Genomic DNA, 16,825 nt, shown 5'->3' on the forward strand with positions numbered 1-16,825 from the left:
GATTTAAAACTTAAAAAGATACTAGGTGTGCCAGTGAATGATTGTGATCCCAGCACTTGGGAGGTGAAGGCAGGAGAATCTTTACTTCAAGGTCAACCTCAGCTACATAAAGAATTGGTGGCAAGTCTGGGCTTTTTGAGATACCCTGTCTCAAAAAACCAAAGACTGACCTGGGCATTTGGGATGCAGAGGCAGGAGGATCTCTGTGAGTTCAAGGCCAGCCTGGTGAGTTCCAGGCCAGCTAGAGCCATACAGTGAGACTCTGTTTAAAAAAAAAAAAAAAAAAAAAAAAAAGCTTAAACAATCACAAAGATTTAAAGTTCCACAAGCAGTTCCTTCAGTCCAGGGTTCAGGGCCATCTAATGCCCACGCAAACCCACTTGTTGCAGGCACTTGGAGTGCCCGGGAACCAACACTTGCCCCATCCTTGGCATCTCCCTTCCTCTCCCTTCACACTAGCTAATCCTGTTGGGTCTGCCTTCAAAGAAGACCAGAACCTGACCTTCTGGGCCACACCTCAATCTAGTCAGTTCAGCCTCCTGGCTGATTTCCTGGGTCCTTCCTGCCCCACAACCACTGTTCAACTCTCAGATGGTGTCACTCTGAGTGATGCCTCCCAGTGTCCCCCATCTTCTTCAGAGAGTCTTCACCCTTCCAGTGAACCTCAAAAGACCTCAACCCTTTACCTTAGGCCCCATTCCCCACCACCTCTGATCACCCTGTCCCTCCCCAATCCATCTGAGAGCCAAACTCTAGGCTCCTCCCTGTGGCCTTTCAGGGTTTTGTTCAAATGTCACCTCATTTCTAAAGTGGAGTCTGTCCCTAATTTTCAAAGCTGCAAACGCCCCCCCCCCCCCCCCCCACTCCTTTCCTTTCTCTGGCCTCCATAGCACGTTATCACCATGGGACAGTTTATGCTGTATCTGTCTTTCCTGCCATCAAGCTATAAGCTACACACAGACAGTCTACTTTGTGCCTTGCTGTACCCTGCTCCCTAGAACTCAGCAGGTATGGTTTAGCCTCTTGGCACCTGAAAATGTGGACTGCAAAGATCCTGTGGAGCAGGGAGCTCCAGAAGAATTCTGAGCAAAGGAGGAGCTGGGATGGGGAAAGAGATAGCTGGTAGGAAATGGGCCATCACAGCAGATCGGGACATGGGGGATGGGGGTGGGCAGAAGGTCTGAACCATCTAAGCAAAGCTCCATGTAGCTGCCATTGTGCATCTGCACTAGCTGCCAAGTGTCACGGATATGTGTCAAACAAGACCTGCCCTCCAGGCAGCTGTACTTGGCGGCCAACTGAAACAGGACTTCAGGGGAAATAAGGAAACACAACACATGCAAACAGAGGCTGTGGCCTAAGGTAGTCTCAAGTCCTCGTTATTCTTTCATGGCTAAGATTCTGCACAGCCCTGGCATCAGGCAGGATCAGGTGCCCTTTCTGCTGGATGACAGAGGCTTCTCCCTCTGGACACCACACCTGACTGGGTTACCCACAAAGGTCATCACCTCTTGTTAGCCTTCCAGCCAACAGGATCCAATTCAAAGCTTTCAAAGGTTCAGCCTAAGACCAACAATAATCTTTTCCCATCAATGATGCAGAAGATATATGTGTCACAGCTGAAATCGTGTAACATGATTGTTACACGCCACAGTGATGTAGTCCATTTTTGCCTAGGCAAATCAAAAATGCTGGGGGCAAGACCCCCCCAAGCCATTTTACATCACTCACTAATAAATCCTGACCTGTGATCTTCATAGTCAACAATCCAACAAGCCTCCTGAGCCAGCTGTGGTAGCCCATGCCTGTAATACCAGCACTAAGGAGGCTGAGGGAGAAAGGTAAGTTTGAGGCCATCCTGGGCTATCACATAGCAAGGCCTCATCTGAAAAAAATTAACAGACACAAAACAAACAAACAAAAGCTTCCCTAAGGCCACTCTCTCCTATCTCCAGTCCTCCAGAGACTGTCAGTCTCTGTGATAACTACTCACATTGCTGTCTTCTCCCAACCTTTCAATGCCTCGGAAAACAAAACCCAAACTCCCTTCCATGGGCCTCTAAGCCTTACATGATCTTGCCCCTGTCTCCACATAACCAGCTCCTCAGCGCCTAGTGACTTACCGCTGAGCCTCCAGCAGGCCAAGCCCCAAGCACCCCGAAGACCTCTGCACAAGAATCCCACAGGTCATATCCAGGATGCTCATTTTCCTTAGATATAACCACTGCCACTCCCTCCAGGACTAGACAGGTTTCCTGAAAACCCAACTTGAACAGCTGCTTCCAACCCCTTCCAAATCAGCACAATTCCTTATTTCCTGAACGGTCCTAACGTGGAACTTCTCGATCTGCTGCTCAGGTGTTGGCTGTCCTCTGCACTAGACTTTAAACTCCACGAAGGCTTCTCTAGGTTTCAGATTCCTCAATCATTGAGCGGACATAATAATTATACTTCATCGTTGTTATGGGGGTCATTACTTTTAAAATTAAAAATTCATAGTTCTTCTCCTAAACCCTAATGCTGCCTGGCACCAATATAGTACCAAAAAATATTTAATCTTCTCATTAGCTGTGCAAATCAAAATTTATAGTGCCCAACTTAGAAAGGATTTGCCCAAGGGCACAGCCCCAGGGAACTGTATAATTAAGAAATCTAGCTGATGTCAAAGAGCCTTGATTTTATTCTTAACCACTATGCTGCACACATCTTTGATAAAAGGCAGTATGGTATAGTGGGTAAGAGGTTGGACTCCCGTGCGAAACCTTACAGGTTCAAATCCCACCTCTGCAATGTACCAGCTGATTTAAAGGCATGGATTGCATAACCTTGGGTCCTTTCCTATTTTCATCCCTAATCCGGCAATAAAAAAAAAAAAAGCACCAGCTTCAAAGGGAAAAGTGGAACCTATAGGAAAGACTGTTGCTACGTGGCAACACGTTTTCTTCCAATATAAGATGGAACGAAGACAACCACAAATGAAAGAAGCAGGAGTGTCACCTCTCTGACTCTCTTTAAACCTTGTAACAGGAATCATATTATCCCCATTTCACAGATAAAGATAAGATCTTATCTTTTTTTTTCGCTCCGAAACCCAGCAATTCTAAAGGCTCAATTCCAGGACGACCTGGTACATGCATCGCGGTGACTGAAGGGTCCCAGGGTCCGCGCAGCAGTCGCCGACTCTGCTTAAGCACAGATCAATGAATGAGGCGACCCGGGCCCGGCAGGACCAGGAAAAGTTGACCCGGTTCAGCGAGGGCACAGACCCCCGCCCATGCAGGCGTCCCCGGCGTCCCATAGCTTTCTCCATGTCGCCGGTGCTCAGGCAGCCTTCCCATACCTCCGAGAGCCGCCACGCCACCGGGCACCAGTGCCCTCGCAGGTGCGGCTCCGGAGCCAGGCCCGGGCGGGGCAGCGCGGCCGAGGCCTGAGTCAGCGCGAGCCCCACGGTCGTCGCCTCCCCGACGTCCAGCCGTGCGGAGCGACCCGGGCCCGAGGGGGTGCGGGGAGCGGGGCGGTTGCCCGTGCGCCCCGCCCGGGTCCCGGGAGGCCGCGGCCCCTCGGCACGCAGAGGCGCGGGCCTCTCCGGCCTACTCGGCAGAGCGGCCCAGACCCCGTGCGAGTGCGACGGCTGCGGCCGGAATCCCGAGGCAGCCGAGTCGGCACTCACCTCTCCGCCAGGGCCGCGCGCGAGCGGCGGCAACGGCCCAGGGACCCGCGGCTGCAGAGACGGTGGCGGCCGGGTCTTCTATTAGGCAGCGGCCATGTTGCTGCTGGAGAAACTCCGGCGGACACGTGGGGGGAGCGGGGCCGGCCCTCGCGCTTCCTCTTACCCACAATGCCCCGCCCCGGCGCGCGCCGGCCCGCCCCCTCGGCGAGCTACTCGCGGTGCAGAGAACGCAAACCAACTGCAGGGGTCGCCGCTGCGGCCGCAAAAAGGAACCGCGGGCGAAGGCAAGGGGAAAAGAAAAGCAGCACCAAAAACTGATCCTGGCAGCGGTGGGATTCGAACCCACGCCCCCGAAGAGACTGGAGCCTTAATCCAGCGCCTTAGACCGCTCGGCCACGCTACCCAGCTGCCTGCGTGGCTTTCTAAGAAGCTACTTAAGGCTCTTGGTTACTCATGTATACTTTTTCCTTCCAATTTTTCTGGGGTTGTATTTGTGTTTTATCTACTCGTGATAGAAATTGTCGTAAACAATATCGTTTAAACGCCAACCATTAAAATAAAATTATCCAGATCCAAGCTTGTTTCCAAATAAGTTTTAAAGCAAAAAACAGTTTGTGTTCTCAGTCAGATGGCTAACGCGTCCAGTTAAGCCACTCCGTCACCCACATGACCGGAATTAGGTGTCTCGGGAGACTGATCCTGGCAGTAACTCTCACCCGAGCTCTAAGAGCCAAACCATGACCCCAGGTCTGCACAATTCTTGCTGAAAAATCACGTGTTTAAATTTTTAGTACACAAACAATATTAAAATTTTGCAGATAAAATAAAATCTTTGTAACATTCAAAATAATGTTCTTTAACCTTTGACTCGCTCTAAGTTTCCTCGTAACCACCATTATTGGCTGACTATACAGCCTTTCAGATCTTTTGCTGTCAATTTCTATGGATGTTTATCTCCATGGAAAATAGTTTTGTTCATATTGTGTATGGGTTGGTATATAAATATTTGTTAACATACTAATATATAGAGATATACAGCTGGCTAGTTTTTTTCGCCAGACTTTTTATTTTTCTTTTGTTTTTACCAGACTTTGTTTTTAAGTATCTGTGCATGTTAATGTATGCACACAGACTTTACATTTATTTTATTAATTTGTTTATGGGGGGCGGCATGTTGTGGAGGTCAGAGGACAACTAGCTAAAGTATATTCTCTCTTTCACCATGTGGGGGCAGCTTAGATTGTCAGCCTTGGAGGCAACTGTCCTTACCCACTGAAACATCTCACTAGCCCCAGATATTTCAAAAGACTGAAAAAGGCACAGTGAAAAAGAAAAAACAGTCACCCATCTTCCCTTCCCACCACCTAGAATTAAAGTTATTTCTGCATATACATTTGTCCGTATACATACCTGTATGTGTTGTTTTGAGTTACTGCTCTCCTCCTGCCTAGGCTGGCTTTGAACTTGAAAAGATGAGTTTGAATTTCTGATTCTCCTAGTCCCACCTCCCAAGTACTGGAAATACAGGCCTGCTGCACCTGGTTAATGGCTGTTAGTACGGCATTTTGCTTCCAATTATTTTCCCATGTACATAATTTTTATTAAAAGTTAAACAAGCAAGGCCTGCAAGATGGCTTAGCAGGTAGAGGTACTTGCTACTAAGTCTGAGAATCTGAGTTCAATTCCTGGGACCTACAAAGTAGAAGAGGATCAATCCCACAAATTGTTCCCTAACATACCCACACAACAAATTATATATATATATATATATATATAAATATAAAATTTAATATACTTTTTTTTCTCAGTAGGGTTTCTCTGTTTAGTTCTTGCTGTTCTGGAACTCACTCTGTAGACCAGGCTGGACTTGAACTCAGAGATCCACCTGCCTCTGCCTCCTGAGTGTAAAACTGTATCTTAAAATATGGGTTGGGCATAAAGTTGCACATCTGTGTCCCCAGCTCTCAGGAAGCCAGCCTGGTCTACATGGTAACAGAGTGTGTTTCAGGACAGCCTGGACTACATAAGGATATTCTGTCTCAAAACAAAAATGAACAAAATATTAAAAATATACTAGACTATGAGGAGTTAAAAACACTGCATTTTAAAAGTCCTCTCACAGTCAGGTGGTGGTGGCACACCCCTTTAATACCAGCACTTGGGGGCAGAGGCAGGTAGATCTCTGTGAGTTCAAGGCCAGCCTGGTCTACAAATCAGCTTCCAGGACAGCCAGATCTGTTACACCGGGTGTCCTCTCATAAACATGCTTCCAGCTTATAACTAACATGAACTTGATATGTGTCCTTTCAATAACCTCTCAAACTTTTACATATGTAAATACATGAGCAATATACAGAGTGCTTTTCTTTCTTATCACAGGATACCAGTGCCATGCCTTTTTCACTCCATTATTGTTTTTGAGATCTCTTATGCTAACTCATTCCATACTATAAATAAACAATATTTGTTTCTAAATTTACTGGGCAGTGTTGTGGGAAATATCCCTGTACATGGCTTCTAGTCTATGCATGGACATTCCTCCATGTTTTCTACTAGAATTGAACTTGCTGAATCATATGTACATTTTCTTTACTTGGTTGGGGGCCGGTGAAGGGGTTTAGATAGGGTCTCTCTAAGTAACTCTGGCTGTCCTGGAACTCACTCTGTAGACCAGATTGTCCTTGAACTCACAGATCTGCCTGCCTCTGTCTCTCGAGTGCTGGGCTTACAGGCATGCGCCATCACACATGGCTGGTTATTAATTCTTATTGAGTCAATTTTGGTATGTTGGAGTTTGGGGAAAAAACAAAACCATTCACTTGGTTTTTCACATTTGTTACTGTGAAATCTGAAATCTCTCTCGTATCCACTGTGTCTTTCCCCTTCTAGCTACCTCTTCTTTTCCCCAGCAGTAACTCAGCTCAATGCAAGGAACCCAGACAGTACTTGGCCCTACTCACTGAGGTAATCCTGCAGTAACTCAGTTCAGTGCAAGGAACCCAGACAGTACTGGGCCCTACTCACTGAGGTAATCCTGCAGTAACTCAGCTCAATGCAAGGAACCCAGACAGTACTCGGCCCTACTTACTGAGGTAATCCTGCAGTAACTCAGCTCAATGCAAGGAACCCAGACAGTACTCGGCCCTATTCACTGAGGTAATCCTGCAGTAACTCAGTTCAGTGCAAGGAACCCAGACAGTACTTGGCCCTACTCACTGAGGTAATCCTGCAGTAACTCAGCTCAATGCAAGGAACCCAGACAGTACTCGGCCCTACTTACTGAGGTAATCCTGCAGTAACTCAGCTCAATGCAAGGAACCCAGACAGTACTTGGCCCTATTCACTGAGGTAATCCTGCAGTAACTCAGTTCAGTGCAAGGAACCCAGACAGTACTGGGCCCTACTTACTGAGGTAATCCTGCAGTGACTCTGCTCAGCTTTCTAGACATGCCCCTAGAAAGCCTCACAGACCTCATTTGGGCTTGGCACAATTCTGACATTTGGGCATTTCATAGTTTTCTTTCCCTAAATCCTCTTTAGTCTGCTGGGGTTTTGTTTTGTTTTTCTTTCCATCCTTCCACCTTTAACAGCTATACAAAGATTTCATAGTTCTGGGAGAGTTTGTTGCTTTTAAAAATAAAGTAGCCATCTATTGAGGAAGTGGGGCAGGCATGGCAGAAGTCCAGGGCTGAGTGGAGACTAGTCCTGAGATCAACAGATGCCTTCAGCTGCTCAGGATATTTCATTGCCAGGAAGGACTGTTTGTGAACTGTATACCTGGCTTTCGGAATAGAAATGTGTCCCTAGTGTAGGATGCCTGTGGAAATCTGTCCAGGCCTGCTCTTCTAGGCATTAGTAAGACCCCAGAAATGGTTGTTGGTGGCACCTTTGTGTAACACAAATCTTAAATGGTCTTATTAATAAAAAACCCAGGGCCAGATACTGGGGTGAAAGGTGAAAAATCAGAGAAACAGAACAAGCCACAGCCATCCTCACCTTACCAACTTCTCAACTGATCCTGTTTCCACAATTCTTCAGTCTGAAAGCCTCAGGGTCCTCACCCGGAAGGGATTTCAGTTGAACTGCCTAAAAGCCTTTAGTTCGTGGACCTCATGCCTTATATACTTTTCTGCTTCCTGCGATCACTTACTGGGATTAAAGGCATGTGTCCTTCCCAAGCAAAGACATGAGATCTCAAGTGCTGGGATTAAAGGCATGTGCCACCATGCCTGGCTCTGTTCCCAGTGTGGCCTTGAATTCACAGAGATCCAGATGGATCTCTGCCTCAGAGTGATAGGATTAAAGACATGTGTGCCACAACTGTCTGGCCTCTATGTCTAATCTAGTGGCTGTTCTTTTCTCTGACCCCCAGATAAGTTTATTAGGGTACACAATATATCAACCACACTTTTGTGCTAAATATCCTTCAAACCCCACCCCATCCCCAGGCTTCCAGTCCCTCAACTGGCTAATGTGGCCCTGGTAGACCTAAGATTCAGGATTCAAATTGCACAAACTGTATTTTCCCATGAGACTCTGAATTAAGACATCAGTAATTCTGAGTTGAGCTGGGATTAGTCTCTGAAACTAGAAAGGAGATTTGGGGATGGCTATCGTCTGTGACAGGATTGCAGAGATCAAGAGAGCCAGCACACAGGAAAAGAGAGCATAAATGGGATGTGGTGGCCCACACCTTTAATCCCCGGATTTAATCAGGAGGAAGAGGCCGGCAGATCTCTGTGAGTTCCAGGACAGCCAGGGCTATACAGAGAAAAAGTGTCTTGAAAAACAATAAATAAGCCGGGCGGTGGTGGCACACACCTTTAATCCCACCACTGGGGAGGCAGAGGCAGGTGGATCTCTGTGAGTTCGAGGCCAATCTGGTCTACAGAGCAAGTTCCAGGACAGGCTCCAAAGCTACAGAGAAACTCTGTCTCAAAAAAACAAAAACAAACAAACAAACAAACAAACAAAAAACCCCAAAAACCAATTAATTAATTAATTGAAGTAGATTTAAAAGGAGAAAGAGTGAAGAGCAGCACCGTATAGAAATCCTGATGGTTTTCCTGCTCCTCTCCCCTAGTCCTCTTGGAGACAAACCGCTATCAACAGACTTCCCTCTTCTGCAAAGTTAGTGATACCCAGTAGCTGTCAATTACACCCAATAACCCATCCCTTGGTTAGTAGGGGCTCAAATGAAGCTGGAAATATTTCTGCCAGGGCTGGCTCCACCAACACACACTGAGCAAGAATTAACAAGGATGTGAGCTGGTGCTCCTGAAGTCAGAGAGGGGTGTTTTCTCACAGTCCTGCAGCCCATTACACAGACTCTTTTGACAAACGCCAAACCAACAGGCAGGAACAGCGGAGTTTCACATCAGAACCTTGGACCCATACGGTGTGGACAGAGTTACAATGACCTTTAATAAAACATTCTTTCCAACCTCCTCTAACAATGACTAATCATGTGCTTGTCCTACATGTCTCTACCAAGCCAGAGGTGAGAAGAGTGGTTGCCCAGCTTGGGCAGGGTGCTTTGCCAGGGAGGGAGCTTCATAAGCAGCTTAAAGATTTATTTTGGTTCACAGTTTGAGGGTACAGTCCATCAAGGCTGGAAAGGACTGGTAGCAGGAGTGTGAGCCATCCACACACAAGAGGCAGAGAGATGAATGCTGACATTCAATTTACTTTCTCCTTGTTATTCAGCCCAGGAACCCAGTCCAATGGGATGGGCCTGTCCGCCATTAGGATGGATCTTCCCACCTCAATTAACCAATTAATACAAGAACAAATTGAACTATAATTCCACCAAAGCTCACGCTAAGATTCAGTGAGTTTATTGGGCATACTTACAAAGCAAGGTCAGAAACTGCTCAGAAGAGCTTTGGCAACTCTGAGGTTGCCACGGCAGAAAGTCTTCACCCCAAAGGGATGATGGCTTCCCCACAGCTGCCTCCTCCGTTAACCTCCTCCAGTCTGAAAACTCTAGCACCTCCCCAGACCCCAAGACCACCTGCAATTAGAACAGAATTGCATACATATTGCTGGGATGAGAGGCTGGAATCTCATGTGAGGGTTCAAGACCTTCCCTGCCTTCTCCTCTTCTGGGGGAACTGACATCAGTCAATAGGCCTACTCGGAAGCAAGCACAGCTGTTCTGATGATGATGACCACTGCTTTGCTCAGAGGACCGAGTTCTACAATACCAGTCTAGAAACTCGCTCACAGAGGTCAGTCCACTCGATGATTCTAGAACATGTCAAGTTGACAATCAGTATCAACCAACCATTGCAGGGCCCAACAAGGTTTTGTGATTTGCAGATATCTTCTGTACCGTGGTCTGGGTTGATATCTACATGTGCAAACATGCATCAAGCTATATATCATGCAAATTCCTCTGTGAAGGTGTAAAAACACGATACTACATTTCCCCTCAAATGCCTGTACCAAGTCTGAATCGTTGAATTGTTCTCCCAGGAGGTCCTCACTTACAGCAAAACTGTAATGAAATTTTGATGTATGTAATAAAACCTATCTGCAAAGTTTAACATTTCTCTCTAATCTTTAGGGCCCTTTCCCTTTTATCCACTTGGAACTAAGTGTTTCAGGCTTGGGATATTGGAATATTTGTATATACATAATGAGATATCATAAACACAAGGCTCAACATGAACTATGCTTATATATATTCTCTATTGTTATTATTAATAACATTAGTGTTCTCATGCAGCCCAGGCTGGCCTTGAACCCCTTATGTACCTAAGAATGACCTTTGATCCTCCTGCTTCCACTACACCTATTTTCTTTTGCAAGGGGTGGTTGAAACAGGGTTTCTCTATGTAGCCCTGGCTGTCCTGAAATGAATTCTTTTCTTTTCTCTTCTCTTCTCTTCTCTTCTCTTCTCTTCTCTTCTCTTCTCTTCTCTTCTCTTCTCTTCTCTCCTCTTCTCTCTCTCTTTCTCTCTCTCTTTCTCCTGGTTGGCCTCTGTAGACCATGCTGGCTTCGAACTTGGAGATATGCCTGCCTCTGCCTCTTGAGTGCTGGGATTAAAGGTGTGTGCCACCATCGCCCAGCCACAAGTTCCTTCTTCAAAGACTTTTTGTTCTGTTAATACAAAAACTTCATCAAACTTATCTTGTTAGAAGATGGATTTGGGATGGCCTACACCTGTGTTCCTTGACCATGGTTACTCATATTTAGCTCCAGACTAAACAATCTCTTGTCATACACCTCAAAGGGTATGACAAGATTGTTTATGACAGTAAACAATAACTTTGTTCATAACAACAACAACAACCAAAAAAAAAAAAATGAAAATGACTCTCACTTTGAGGTGGAAGTTAAGTGTTTTCCATGGACATAACCAATACTAAGATTGGTCTGCAGCACGAATTCTATTTGGTCACTCCTGTCTCAACCTTCCTAGTGCTGGGATTAAGGGTGTGTGCCTCCCAAGTACTGGGAGCAAAGGCATGAGATCCCAAAGGCTGGGATTAAAGGTGTGTGCCACCACTGCCTGGCTCTGCTTCTCATTTAGACTGAATCAATCTTGTGTAGTCCACGGTGGTCTTGAACTCACAGAGATCTGTCTGCCTCTGCCTCCCAAGTGCTGGGATCAAAGGTGTGTGCCACCACCCACCACTGCCTGGCCTCTATGGCTAACTAGTGGCTTAGCTCCACACTCTGATCTTCAGGCAAGCTTTATTTGTTATATCACAAACAAAATATCACCACATTGGTCATTCAAAATTACAGTATATCATTATAATCTCAAACAATAAAAGAAAATTAAAAAATTAAACTTGCCCCCCCCAAATTGAGCCGTAAGTCCAGTGGTTCTCAACCTGTGGGTCTCGACTCCTTGGGGGTTGAACGACCCTTTCACAAGGGTTGCCTAAGACCATTGGAAAATACAGACACTTACATTACAAATTTCTAACAGGAGAAAATTTACAGTAATGAAGCAGCAACAAAATTTTATGGTTGGGGGTCACCACAGAATGAGGTATTGAAGCGTTGCAGCATCAGGAAGGCTGAGAACCACTCCTTTAGTCTATAGTAAACGTGCAAAGCACCATACACACTTCATTGCTAATGTAGTTTCCTCTGAAATGCTTCTGCTTTCACATGCAATGCTTCTTCTTCTTCTTCTTCTTCTTCTTCTTCTTCTTCTTCTTCATCTTCTTCTTCTCCTTCTTCTTCGTTTTTTGTTTTTTTTTTGTTTTTTGAGACAGGGTTTCTGTGTGTAGCTTTGCGCCTTTCCTGGAACTCATCCAGGCTGGCCTGGAACTCACAAAGATCCACCTGCCTCTGTCTCCTGAGTGCTGGGATCAAAGGCGTGCACCGCCACTGCCCGGCTTTCAATGTTTCTTTTGAAACACTTTTTTAGATTTATTTTATGTGTATGAGTGTCTTACATGCATGTGCACCACGCGTGTGCCTGGTGCCTGGAGGTAGCTTTGGTTTCTGTGGAATTAAAGTTATAGATGGCTGTGAGCCACCACTTGGGTACTGGGAACTGAACCTGGGTCCTCTGCAAAAGCAATGGATGCTCTTGGCTGAGGAGCTACTGTCCAGCTCCTCAGTGTGACTTTTACCTGTGGTCTTTAGCTGTCTGCTCAGGTTGAGAATGGGGCTCTAAGTAGTCTGGGGGAGTTCTGAGTGAGAGGGCTGTGGCTGTGGCCTTCCCTAGGGGTCAGGGCCTTTGTTAATTTCAGTTAGTCATATACCCTTAGAGGTTCCTACAGTTGAAGTTAGACAATACCTAGCACACAGAAAAGGCTGGTAGAGCCTGTTTTTATATTAACTCTGAAAATTTCTATTAATTTCTCACAGCAGTGTACCTTCACCTTGCTGTGCCTGGTGCCCCAGGAGCCTGCTGAGCAAGGACACTGACCCCCAACACAAAGGCTACAGGCCAACATGTTTGACTGAATTAAATGTTTTCAGCTGATTCACTGTTTTAAAGTCATTTTTTAAAGGGTTTTTCTGACAAGATCTCACTGTGTGGTTGAGGTTGGCTTTAAACTCAGAATCCTCCTGCCTTAGGTTCTCAAAGGGCTGGGGTTACATACATGAACCACCATACTCAGCCTGTGGATTTTGGACCCAGCCTTCTTGGGTCTGCTGACTTGGTGGCAATCCATACATTTCCCAGTCTCCAGACTTTCGTTGTTGACTTTGTCACTGTCCTTATGAACTTGTCCTGAAAACGTACATTTTCAAAGAATCCCCTATCACTGGGGATATAGAGTCAGGATGACTTAAATATAGGTGATCAGTCTACTGCCATGCAGTTAGGTTAAAGTTCAAATTTTTTTTGTTTGTTTTTCGAGACAAGATTTCTCTGTGTAACAGCCCAGCTGTCCTGGAATTTGCTTTGTAGACCAGGCTGGACTTGAACACATAGAGATCCACCTGCCTCTGCCTCCGAGTGCTGGGATTAAAGATGTGCGCACGCCTTTAATCCCAGCACTCGGGAGGCAGAGGCAGGCGGATCTCTGTGAGTTCGAGGCCAGCCTGGACTACCAAGTGAGTTCCAGGAAAGGCGCAAAGCTAAAACACAGAAACCCTGTCTTGAAAAACCAAAAAAAAAAAAAAAAAAAAAAAAAAAAAAAGATGTGCGCCACCACTGCTGGCTAAAGTTCAAATTTTTTAAAACCAAAAAACTATGATCTTGGCTGGGGATTTAGCTCAGTGGTAGAGTGTTTGCCTAGCAAGCACAAGGCCCTGGGTTCGGTCCTCAGCTCCGGAAAAAAAAAAAAAAAAACAAAAAAAACCCTATGATTTTGAATCCAAATGATCACACCGGACACTTTTAAAACCCTACATAAAAAGCACCGAATCCATGCAATCTTCTCAGAAGCTGGGAACAACTCTAATGATCATTGTTTTATAGATGGGCAAATCGAAAGCATTCACGTATTTTATCTAAAGCAAACTGACAGCGTTAGGGCCAGATCTGGAAGGCTTGCTTTATTAGATTTTATTACAAATGTTAAAAATCAGGAGCCGTCACACTAAAGTTTTTCCGCTGTATGTGAAAAGCCGGCACGGAGCTATGTTGGACCCATGCTCTAGACGGTGCGAATCATGTGGAAGGTGGGGCGTACCACTGCCCTTCCCTCAGTAAACCTTGTGGCTTACTTCGGCCTCCGTGGAGATACTTCATTCTTGATTCGTATGTTTTCATAGGGAGGGAGAATTCGAGAGTGAGTATGAATTCGAGACAGTAGAAAAAGAAATATTGAGAAAGGTGAGCTAGAACCTGAAATACACCTAAAACTGCATCTGTAACTCCAGCCAGTTGCCTTGAGACAGTCAAAGGTGAAACATAAGGCAGGGGTGAAAATCCACGCAGGGAATGGCATGTTTGTCTCCTCCCTTCCCTGCTTCACAAGCCCTGTAAACACTTGTGAATTTGCAAGCCACGCTTAGTGATTCAGACAAAGATGCTGGGATGAGTTGAGACAGCAAGGATGGAAGGGGAAATAGCTCAGCGGGCCGGCTGGTCCAGAGTGCAGGGAGCAGGGATATTCCGAAGCAGTAAAGGATGAGAATGGTCTTCTTACATCCATAAGGCCTGCATGCATCATGTATGATTTGCAGTGCTGAGGCTCAAACCCAGGACCTTGACTACATGCTAGACTCATACTCACCCCAACCCTATTTAAGTCTGCCATCTGTGGCAAAATGGAATGGACCCTCACATTACAGTTAAATGCTTTCATTCCCAGGATCCTCTGGACAACAGCAGCTCTCTGGCCCCTGGCTCCCAGTTCCTTACTGGAATGAACTCTTCCTGACGCCTTTGTTTCTGCCTTTGAAATGAAGGTACCACATGATCAACTCTGCTAAATCTAGGCTTTTGTCCACTTTGCGCACTGAAAGACAGAATTGATTACAAGTGCCAAGCACTGGTGCTGGCCTCCCCGAGGTGGACCCAGCACACTCAGAGAGAGAGAGAGATGCCCTAAATGTAAAGCAGAAGACGGCTTGGAAGGAGACATAACCACCTCTGCAGGAAAGTCTCCAAATCTTTTATTTTTTAGTTTTTCGAGACAGTGTTTTCTCTATAGCTTTGGTGCCTCTCCTAGAACTCACTCTGTAGACCAGGCTGGCCTGGAACTCAGAGAGATCCACCTGCCTCTGCCTCCTCAGTGCTGGGATTAAAGGTGTGAGCCACCGCCGCTGCCCAGCTTATTATTTTTTTAGAGACAGAATCTCATTTTGGACTGAAAGTCGTCATGTAGCCCAGGCTGGCATGAAACTCAGTGGCCTTTCCACCTCAGCCTCCCAAGCTGTGCTGTGATGGAAGGTTTGAATCACCTTGGGTTTTCTTTTAAACAATTTTTGTTTTATGTGCATTGGTGTTTTGTTTGCATGTGTGTCTGTGTGAGGGTGTCAGATCCGCTGGAACTGGAGTTACAGTTGTGAGCTGCCATGGGGGTGCTTGGAATTGAACCCTGGTCCTCTGGAAGAGCAGCCAGTGCTCTCAACTGCTGAGCCCTCTCTCCAGTCCCCAGAGTTTTTGGTTTTCCAAGACAGGGATTCTCTGTGTAGTTTTGGTGCCTGTCCTGGATCTCGCTCTGTAGACCAGGTTGGCCTCAAACTCACAGAGATCCGCCTGGCTCTGCCTCCCGAGTGCTGGGATTAAAGGCCTGTGCCCAGCGTTTTTTTCTTTCTCTTTTGAGACAGTCTTAGTACATAGTTCAGGCTGGCCTCAAATTCATAATCCTCTTGCCTCAGCTTCCAAATGCCAGTATTACACACCAGCCTCTTAAAGCTCCCTTTTCATTCACAAGGGTCTTTAAAGAAACATTTGCTTAGCTGTGTACCAGGAATCCAGCCTCCTGAAGGAAGAGACCACTTCCGGACGTTAAGGCCACATGGGTGGGGCTACTGCAGGCCTGAGGCTTTAAGTGATCCAGACAAGGACTAGTCAATGGGTAGAGGATGTGTGTTAGTAATCCCAGAATTAGGAAGACAGATACCTGCAGTTCACTGCTCAGCCAGCATAGCCTATTTGGCAAGTTCTAGGTCAGTGAGAGATCCTGTCCCAAAAGAAAAAGGTGGCCAGCACTTAAGAAATAACACTGGGGATGTCTGCTGTCCTGCTGTCACATGCACACATGCATGCACACGTCTTAAATGACAGTTACTCTGAGTGATTATGTCACAATAAACTGTTTTTTTTTTTGAGCTGAGGACCGAACTCAGAGCCTTGCGCTTGCAAGGCAAGCGCTCTACCACTGAGCTAAATCCCCAACCCCCAAAAACTGCTTCTTACATCTAACCTATGCACTAGTTTAAAGCACCCACAGGACAGTGCAAGCCAGCTACTGCTCCGCTATTGGCAAGAAACTGACAACCGCTCAAAGAAAACCAGCTGTGATGGCTTCGCATGCAAACCCCAGGGCTTTGTAACTTACGGTGGATGAAAGGAGTGTCCAGGATAATTTTTGCTCTTTCATTTCTTTTACACTTTTACGTGTGTGCACTCGTGTGTTTGTGGGCTCACCTGTGCCACACTACACAGGTGAAGAGCAGCGGACAACTTGCAGGAGCTGGCTCCCTCCCTCCACACCTGGACCCCAGGAACCAGCCTCAGGTGGTTAGACTCAGCAGGAACCTTCACCCACTCAGCCATAGTCTTAGCATCTCACCAGCTTTTTTGTTTTGTTTTGTTTTGCCAAAGTCTCACTATGTGGTCCAGGCTGACCTCAAGCTTGGATTCCCTCTGCCTCTACCACTTGTACGCTGGGATACAGATGTGCACCATCGCTCCCAACTCTGGAGGCTAAACTGGCTCTGCTTTTTCCTCAAAGGACTTACACTCTAGACTTTAGAATCTAGTGCTCCTACAAGTTCCTGACTGGGCAGACTCAACAGGGAAATCCTAAAAAGGCCTGGGGTTGTTATTGCTGGTTTTTGGGTTTTTTTGTTTTTGTTTTTTTTTTTTTTTTTTTTTTTTTTTGGTTTTTCGAGACAGGGTTTCTCTGTGTAGCTTTGCGCCTTTCCTGGGACTCACTTGGTAGCCCAGGCTGGCCTCGAACTCACAGAGATCCGCCTGGCTCTGCCTCCCGAGTGCTGGGATTTGTTTTTTTTTTTTTTTTTTTTTGAGACAGGGTTTCTCTGTGTAGCCCTGGCTGTCCT

At 46.3% G+C, this 16,825-nt stretch overlaps 1 protein-coding gene and 1 non-coding gene across 2 annotated transcripts in view; both read right to left on the reverse strand.

Moving 5' to 3' along the window:
- Nucleotides 1-3,810, reverse strand: part of Polr3e (RNA polymerase III subunit E) — a 29,476-nt gene extending 25,666 nt beyond the window's left edge. Inside the window, exon 1 of the mRNA XM_052762789.1 lies at nucleotides 3,671-3,810. The gene's annotated coding sequence lies outside the window, so the exon portion shown is untranslated. The remainder of the gene's footprint in view (nucleotides 1-3,670) is intronic.
- Nucleotides 3,811-3,991: 181 nt separating this feature from the next.
- Trnal-aag (transfer RNA leucine (anticodon AAG)) lies at nucleotides 3,992-4,073 on the reverse strand. Its single transcript has one exon. It is a non-coding gene; the product is annotated as a tRNA-Leu (tRNA).
- Nucleotides 4,074-16,825: the final 12,752 nt, after the last annotated feature.

This window comes from Peromyscus californicus, unplaced genomic scaffold, assembly GCF_007827085.1.
Source record: "Peromyscus californicus insignis strain IS unplaced genomic scaffold, ASM782708v3 Scaffold_4__1_contigs__length_199733344, whole genome shotgun sequence".
In the NCBI taxonomy this organism is placed as follows: domain Eukaryota; kingdom Metazoa; phylum Chordata; class Mammalia; order Rodentia; family Cricetidae; genus Peromyscus; species Peromyscus californicus.